General features: G+C 45.3%; 1 non-coding gene and 1 pseudogene across 1 annotated transcript; both read right to left on the bottom strand.

Annotated features, from left to right (window-relative positions):
- Nucleotides 1–6,071: 6,071 nt before the first annotated feature.
- On the bottom strand, nucleotides 6,072–6,215 carry LOC125976507 (U5 spliceosomal RNA; annotated as a pseudogene).
- A 1,284-nt stretch (nucleotides 6,216–7,499) lies between these two features.
- Nucleotides 7,500–7,663, bottom strand: LOC125976425 (U1 spliceosomal RNA). Its single transcript, XR_007484315.1, has one exon. It is a non-coding gene; the product is annotated as a U1 spliceosomal RNA (small nuclear RNA).
- Nucleotides 7,664–8,979: the final 1,316 nt, after the last annotated feature.

The following is an 8,979-nucleotide window of genomic DNA, read 5'->3' as shown; positions in this document are numbered from 1 at the left end:
GGGGATCGGTTAGGATTAGGGCTGGGATAGGACCAGTTTAGGGGACAGCACACAGACGTAACAGGAGCTCGATGGAAACCAGAAACGTGGGGGGGGGGGGGGCGCACTGGAGGTGGCACAGGCGAGTTAGGATTAGGTAAAGAGTTCCTCCCCCGAAGGAGAGGAACAAAGGCACGGTCCTACCATCCTGGCCCGCACCCCACAACCAGCTCCAGAGCATCCTGCCCGTTGCGGCCGCGCCCGCCATGCTGGCCAGGACTAATTAGGGCTTAATAAAGATCGTTTTTGACCTTGAAAACGTATTTGTGCTTATTGTATGTTTGTTTTTGATTGCACTTTACCTATCCGGTCGCCTTTGTTATATAATTAATAAGTGAGTCTCGATTTGGCATGTAAGATTGACAGCTGCGCTTGCGTTCAACTAAATATTCGTACCTCGCACCTAATTCATCGACTCCCCTATCTGGGTGGAGCGAGAGCATCTTGGTCTGTGCGGCATCCATGCGCTCTCCTATCTGGGTAGAGCGTGGGTAAATTACTATTTGTTTCCAATTGGTTTTGTACCAGCGTCATTTTGCGCTAAATTTTGTTCATCTGTGTGGCCATCGACAACGTTTCGGCATCTTTTGTGCCTTCTTCAGGTCTGGCACACAGGAATTGCATCTAAATTTAGTTTAGTTTCATCACATGGGGAGCTGTTTCCTCCTCCACGGCCGCATCGAGACTGAGAGCTCCTGCTCCGAACGGTGCTTATATACACTCCTCCAAGTGGGCGGAGCCAGCGATTTGCGCTTGTTTCTTTAGCATAGTAACTTGTTTTCTTGCAGGCACCGATTGGGCGTGGATTTGTGATCTCCGTAATAGGTAAGTATATTTTTGTTTTGGGTAAGTATTATGGTTTTAATTAAGGTAAGTATTTACTTTTAACTGCTTTTTTTGCTTTTTTGTCCCAAATAATGCTTATTTGCAATTGTTTACATTCAAATTTGATAGGTATGCACATTTTTTTGTTTTGGGTGAGTATTGTGGTTTTATTTGAGGTAAGTATTTACTTTTAACTGCTTTTGGTCTCAAATAGTGCTTATTTGCAATTATTGTTCAAATTTGTGTTTACGTTCAAATTTTGACTCGTTTATTTTCAAATTTTAACTTGCAGGTTGACGTTTTTGTCTTATCGGGAAATGGGGTCAGGTTAGGGTTAGGGTTAGGGTTAGGGTTACGGTGGGAGCCCCCCCTCCTAGAGGAGGGAAAGGCAAAAGCACGGTCCATCCATCCGGGATTCCAATCAGCCCCCAGCTCACGGTTCCGGCGGGCAACGCGGTGGCGTCGGCCATAGTGGACCGTCGTCCAACCCTGATCCATGGCTGTGGATCCAGAATTTGCCTTTGTCATATATTTAATAAAGTTATTTTTTTTTTAAATAAAGTTTCTTTTTTGATTTATTCTGGCCAATATGCAATGTGTGCCCTGACAACGTTTCGGCTATCTAAAGCCTTCATCAGGTCTGGCACACCTGACATCAGGTATTATATGAAAAACTATTTTTGTTTTGTAAGGTGCAACAATGTGTCTTGCTTGCAGTCCAAATTCGCACTAAAGGCCCTTTGCCTTGCGGATTCCTTTTATACCCTCAGCTCGGTTGAAGTTTTAAATCTTTTTTGTTTTTCGAAATTTCGTTTTAGAAATGTAACGTGTTTTAGCTTATATTTTCATTTTTCAATTAATTTTCATAATTAAACTAGCCTTCATATTAGGTTTGAACAAAATAATTATAATTTGGTCAACTTGGAATTGGTATTATAGAAATGTAAACATACTAATTTTGTTTTTTAATGTTTTTTAATTGTTTTTTTTCATGTTTTTTGATGTTTTTTGTTTTTCAAATAGACGTGGTCTAGGATCTCGGATTGCGGTCCAAACTACAGGTAAGTAGTACATAGGTAGGTGGATTATATATTGGGTTTTTGCAAATTTGTAATTATATTATTGAGAACATTTGGTGACTTTTGTTTATATTTTTGGTTTATTCCGTTTTGTCAATTTTTTTCTGCTTTTTTCAGGTGGGCGTGGTCCGAGGACCAGACGCGTGGTTCCAATTGGAGGTAAGTATCCAGGTAGGTATTAGATGTAAGTGGGTCTGAATAAAGTAAAACCAATTTGTCCTAATTATGTTAATTGTCCTACTTGTTGGAAGTTCTGTTCCTGGTGGGACGTAAAAAGGGACTGGGATTGGGGTAAGGGTTGGGGTTAGGGTTGGGGTTGGGGTTAGGGTTAGGTTTAGGTTTAGGGTTGGGGGTAGGGTCAGGATTGCAGTAGGAGCCCCCCTTCCTGTTGGAAGCAGGGGCAAAAGCACGGTCCATCCGTCCGGCACACCTCCCAGCGTCCAGCCCAGGGTTCTGATTGCAGTAGGAGCCCCCCTTCCTGTTGGAAGCAGGGGCAAAAGCACGGTCCATCCGTCCGGAACACCTCCCAGCGTCCAGCCCAGGGTTCTGACGAGCAAAGCGGCGGCGTCGGCCATAGTGGACCGTGGTCCAACCTTGCTACATGGCTGGAATTCGCCTTTGTTATATATGTAATAAACTTGTTTTTATCAAACAAAATTGTTTTTAATATGGTTGTTTTTAATGAAGTAGTTTTTAATAAAATTTCTTTTGTTAGATTTTGTTTGGCCAATATATAATGTATGCGTGCCTTGACAACGTTTCGGCCGCTAGGGCCTTCCTCAGGTCTGGCACACAAACAAACAAAAAATAAAATTGATGCTGAAATCTACTGTTTGTAATTGCTGCTGAGTTGTTTTCTCTTTGTTCTCTCTCCACGCACTGAGCGTCTTTTGCGCTGCGCATCCTTTTATAGTCTCTGTTTGGTTAGAGTTTCTAATTTCAAATTTTAGTTTTTGTTTCTGACTTTTTCTTTTTTGGAAATAAAATTGGTTTTAGCCTCAATGAATGTGTTCCAATTACGATTTGATATTGTGAATTATGATTTTGAATATTTTATTGTTTTGTTTTTTGTTTTGTTTTTTATTTTTGTTTTTTAATTTTTTGTTTCTCATTTTTCTTACTACAGGTATATGGATTATTCAGGTAAGTATTTACGTATATATTTTTTTGATTTTTGTCTTTTCTAATTTTTTAGGTGGGCGTGGTCCGGGGACCAGAGGCGTGGTACCAATTTGAGGTAAGTATCCAAGGTAGGTATCTAAGGTAGGTAAGTGAGTCCGAATTGATTTTAATAAATTTGTCCTAATTGTGTTAATTGAGCCTGCTTTGAACACTCTGGACTCTGAAACCAGTGATCCCAGCTCAAGTCTCGGTTGGACCTCAAACCTTTGGTCACATACGGTCATATGCAAAAGTTTCATTCGTATGTAAAATAAATTTCAAGATTTTCCTTTATAAATCATTGGCTGTTCAGATCAGCAATATCAGTTAAACATATCATATAGCGGACAGAGACAAAGATAATTGAAAAGTGAAATGAAGTTCATGGGAGTTACAGATTTGTCAAGAAGAATGGTCCAATATACCTTCAACCAGAATCCACACTCTCATTGGAAGCTTTAGGAAGTATCTCGAGCAGTGGTTCTTAACCTTGTTGGCGGTACCAAACCCCACCAGTTTCATATCAAAGTCAAAGTCAAAGTCAGCTTTATTGTCAATTTCTCCACATGCCAAAGACACACAAAGAAACCGAAATTTCGTTCCCCCCTATCCCACGGTGACAAGACATGGCCCACAACAGACAAACAAGTGAACAAGTATAACAAAAGCGTGCTGAATAAATAATGAATAAATGACAACAAATAAATAAATAAATAAGAGGAGCAAAAAAAAAAAAGGAGCAAGTGCGCGTACAGCAGACATTCCAGAAAATAGCGCAACAGTGCCGCGAGTTCAGGGCCCTAACAGCCTGGAGAAAGAAGCTGTTGGCGAGTCTGGTGGTGCGGGAGCGCAGGCAGAACGTCAAACAAAGAGTGAGCCGGGTGACTCACATCTCTCGCAATCGAGGTTGCCTTGCGGGTGAGATGGGAGGTGTAAATGTCCTTCAGGGAGGGGAGCGAAGCACCAATAATCTTACCAGCCGTATTCACTATGCGCTGCAGGGCCTTCAAGTTCTGTTCAGTGCAGTTACCACCCCAGACAGCGATGAAACTGGTGAGGACGCTCTCAATGGTGCCACGGTAGAATGTAGACACGACTGCCTGAGGAGCACATGCACGCCTGAGCTTCCGCAGGAAGTACAGGCGGCGCTGAGCTTTCTTTTCCAGTGACGAGGTGTTTGCGGACCAGGAGAGGTCCTCACTGATGTGCACCCCCAGGAATTTGGTGCAGCTCACCCTCTCCACCACAGCACCGTCGATGATCAGCGGCAGGTGTGTTGTGTGACCCTTCCGGAAGTCAACAATGATTTACTTGGTCTTATTGACGTTCAGCAGGAGGTTGTTGTCCCTGCACCACGTGGTCAGAAGGTCAACTTCCGACCTGTACCGAGTCTCGTCGCCCTTCGTGATGAGACCCACCAGAGTCGTGTCGTCAGCAAACTTCACTATGCGGTTGTCGCTGTAGGTCGCAGTGCAGTCATGCGTCAGCAGGGTGAAGAGCAATGGACTGAGCACGCAGCCCTGGGGGGCCCCCGTGCTCAGCGTGATGCTGGCGGAGATTTTGTCGCCAACACGCACCACCTGAGGCCTCTGACAGAGGAAGTCCAGTAGCAGTTGCAGAGGGAGGTACTGAGGCCCAGCTCGTCGAGTTTGCAGATGAGTCGCTGCGGCACAATGGTGTTGAAGGCAGAGCTGAAGTCCACAAACAGCAACCTCACATATGAGTCCTTTCTCTCCAGGTGGGTGAGGGCCGAGTGGAGAGCAGAGCAGATGGCATCCTCAGAGGACCGCTTGGCACGGTACGCAAACTGGAAAGGGTCAATGGTGGGGGGAAGAACGGACTTGATGTGCTCCATGACAAGCCGCTCAAAGCACTTCATGATGATGGGCGTCAGTGCCACGGGGCGGTAGTCATTGAAGCAGGACGGTGCAGGTTTCTTCGGCACAGGAACGATGGTGGCAGCCTTGAAACACGAAGGGACGATGGGCTGCTGCAGGGAAACGTGAAAGATGTCCGTGAAGACACCCGACAGCTCCCCAGCGCAGTCCTTCAGCGCTCGACCCGGGATGTTGTCAGGGCCCGCCGCCTTACGGGTATCAATAGCGGCAAGCGCCCTCCTCACACTGTCGGCAGAGAGGCGCAGAGGCTGCTTGTGTGGGGGGGGAGTGGTCTTCAGCGGGCAAGTGCTGTTCTGGGCGTCGAAGCGAGCAAAGAAGCGGTTCAGATCGTTCAGCAGACGGACGTCGCCCTCACAGCTCCTCGGCGCGGGCTTGTAGTCCGTGATGGTCTGAATGCCCCGCCAAAGGCTACGTGCGTCCTTGCTGTCCTTGAAGTGGGTGGAGACCTTGCACGAGAACGCCTTCTTCGCTTCTTTGATGCCTCGGGACAGGTCGGCCCTCGCTGTCCTCAAGCCAGCCTCGTCCCCCGCTCTGAAAGCCTTGTCCCTGGCCCTCAACAGTCTGAGGACAGCCCCCGTCAGCCACGGCTTCCAGTTCGCGCGAGTGACAACGGATTTCGAGCAAGTCACATCATCGATGCACTTCGTGATGTAAGAGGTAACAGAGTCAGTATACTCCTCTATGTCCGTCCAATCGTTGTAGGTGGCTGCCTGCTTAAACAAGTCCCAGTCAGTGGTGTCGAAGCAGTCACGAAGTGCATTGGAGGCACCCTCAGGCCACACCCGAACCCGCCTCCGAACCGGCCTGGATGCCTTTACCAATTGTCTGTATGCGGGCAAAAGCAAAACGGTGAGATGGTCAGAAAGCCCCAGATGGGGGAGGGGGGTGGCTTTGAAAGCTCCCTTTTGCGCCGAGTAGACTAGGTCCAGGAAGCTGTCTCCATAATTCTCGGCATAATTTCTCTGTTTATGTGAACATGTTCACATATGTGCCGGTATGAATTATGCGAACGTATGATTGTTGCACGGAGTATGATATAGGCGGCTATCCGTTGCAAAAAGAGAAAGAATGCTCTGCTTTCACAGAGCATCAACAAATTGAGATATACTCTTATTGTTCCTCTCCACGGAAATGATATACTCTTATTGTTCCTCTCCACAGAAATCTTTAGTAAAAGGCGAAAGATTTATTCGATCTGAAGAGGAACGAGTATCTGAAAATCTGAGTCAAAACGGGCCACTGCTGGTCTCACTAAATTCACAGGCGGTCTCGCACTCAAATTGCAGCAACATACAAACAATAGAAGTTGATGGATTTACTATACTTACAAGGACTCAAGCAAAATAGAATGTTTAAACGAGTATTTTGTGTTCATTAATGTCTCACTTACTTTAAACATTGTTGGCGCACAGGATTGTAGGTATCTGATCGAACACTGACGGCGCTCGTTCTTTCAATTATATTGGGCGTCTATTTTGATTATTGAAGGTAAAAACAGTTGTATGTCTTGGTACGTGTACTTTTGGTCTGAGAGAACGGGAAATGATCCCATCCCTGTGTTTTATTTGAAAATTTGTAATTTCATAACTTTATTCAACACAAATCAGGAAACAAAATACGATCGTAATTTCTCAAATGGTTTTTCAAACTTCAGAAATGCTCTATGTCTCGCTTGTGTCGCAAATAATTGAGGCTTTTGACGTTGCTGGCATGGTTTGGAGTGTAATTCACCTCCACTGCGTTGGTGGCGTTTGATATTTGACATTTGAAAATATTTCTGTCATTTTACTTTAGAAAGTAAAAGTTGTTCTCTAGAAATCCATACTTGTGATGTATGAGGAAAAACAATCCGGCGAATTCTTAAAAAGACAGACCTACAGCCGACAAAAAGGTTTTGACACGTTCATATCATATGACGAGTCAGGAACGTGGTAATTACATATTATTTTGCATTTACTAATTTGGTGAATACAGTTTAGCGAGCAAATGCACAGTGTTAGAGATTCGCTCACTCCAACTTATTTTGCAAGAACCACACGGGAGACGAGTAAGTCCTTTTAGACACCTGCAGGTGGAGAGTCCATTTGTCGCTGTGCGTACAGCGATGTTCGAATGGAGGTCTGACTCACGGCTCCTGCAAGAGCATTTTTATTAAGAGAAACAGGGTGGGGGTAAGAGTGGACTGAATAGAGAAAGCCCTTGACCACTAGTCAAAACATAGCAAAGGGTGTTTTACGACTTTGTGTAGGATGGGACAAGCTAGGTTATTTATCACAGGTTGCATTCCAACATAAGCATAAAGCTAATCTAGCTACGTTATTTATTACAGGCTGCATTCCAACATAATCATACGATAAGGATAATCTGGAAAACCCTGACACACAGTTCCAGAGTACAGTTAATTACATAATCAAAAGCGTTCAGTGTGTCACAGCATCGCAGACTTCAACTCCATGTGCGTACTACTGCGCTTAATTTTTGTTTTCATCAGAAAGACCAGAGGAGAGCGCGAACACAGTCCCCCACTACCAGAAATAATGCAGTTGAGATTCCCACAGTAGGGGAATTTGCAGAGGTCAGCACAACCAGAGTGCAATGGCTGAGCCTCACTTTGGGTGAACCACCTTCTTGATCATGGTGTCTCCCCTTCCAGGTAGGTATGAACTGTACAAGTTGCCGGGCCGACGTCTTTACCGCACACGCCATCTTCAGTCACGGGCTTAATTGCTAAAAACGTGTGGCACACATACACACTCAGTGGATGAAACAGGATTCGTAGAACTGTTTAAAAAGTACCTTTGGTCATTACAAAACCAAAGCATTATAAATTAAGTAAAACATAGATTAAGAGACACTATCACCATGCTTTGCTTCTTTTTCTACCCTTCATTGCCCCTACCCCCACGCCTTTGTTCACCTCCTTTGTCTTCGTCGCCATCTAGTGGTGATGGCAGCAACCATAACAAACCATAAAAAATAAAGTAAAAATAATATATCGGCAAAAACATGCCTATCATGCATTGCCTCTTTTAACCTGAGAACCCTAAAACTGTATGAATTTGTATTTATTGAAAACGTCCAACATTACCACTGAATAATATATTTTTTTTCTGAACAAGTTTTGAAAATGACAAATATATCAAATAACTATAACATAAATAGTTCACCGCCACACGGCCCCAAGCACCGGCATCGACTTCCAGGCATGTTCAGTGAGGACCTCTCCTGGTCCGCAAACACCTCGTCATTGGAAAAGAAAGCTCAGCGCCGCCTGCCGCTGATCATCGACGGTGCTGTGGTGGAGAGGGTGAGCTGCACCAAGTTCCTGGGGGTGCACATCAGTGAGGACCTCTCCTGGTCCGCAAACACCTCGTCACTGGAAAAGAAAGCTCAGCGCCGCCTGTACTTGCTCAGGCGTGCATGTGCTCCTCAGGCAGTCGTGTCTACATTCTACCGTGGCACCATTGAGAGCGTCCTCACCAGTTGCATCGCTATCTGGGGTGGTAACTGCACTGAACAGAACTTGAAGGCCCTGCAGCGCATAGTGAATACGGCTGGTAAGATTATTGGTGCTTCGCTCCCCTCCCTGAAGGACATTTACACCTCCCATCTCACCCGCAAGGCAACCTCGATTGCGAGAGATGTGAGTCACCCGGCTCACTCTTTGTTTGACGTTCTGCCTGCGCTCCCGCACCACCAGACTCGCCAACAGCTTCTTACTCCAGGCTGTTAGGGCCCTGAACTCGCTACCCCCTTCTGCGTAGCGTGCGGCACTGTTGCGCTATTTTCTGGAATGTCTGCTGTACGCGCACTTGCTCCTTTTTTTTTTTTTTTTGCTCCTCTTTTTTATTTATTTATTTGTTGTTATTTATTCATTATTTATTCAGCACGCTTTTGTTATACTTGTTCACTTGTTTGTCTGTTGTGGGCCATGTCTTGTCACCGTGGGATAGGGGGGAACGAAATTTCGGTTTCTT

This window comes from Syngnathus scovelli, chromosome 10 (assembly GCF_024217435.2).
Source record: "Syngnathus scovelli strain Florida chromosome 10, RoL_Ssco_1.2, whole genome shotgun sequence".
NCBI lineage: Eukaryota > Metazoa > Chordata > Actinopteri > Syngnathiformes > Syngnathidae > Syngnathus > Syngnathus scovelli.
The sequence above is the reverse complement of the archived record's forward strand: the minus strand, read 5'-3'. Positions and strand labels throughout refer to the sequence as shown.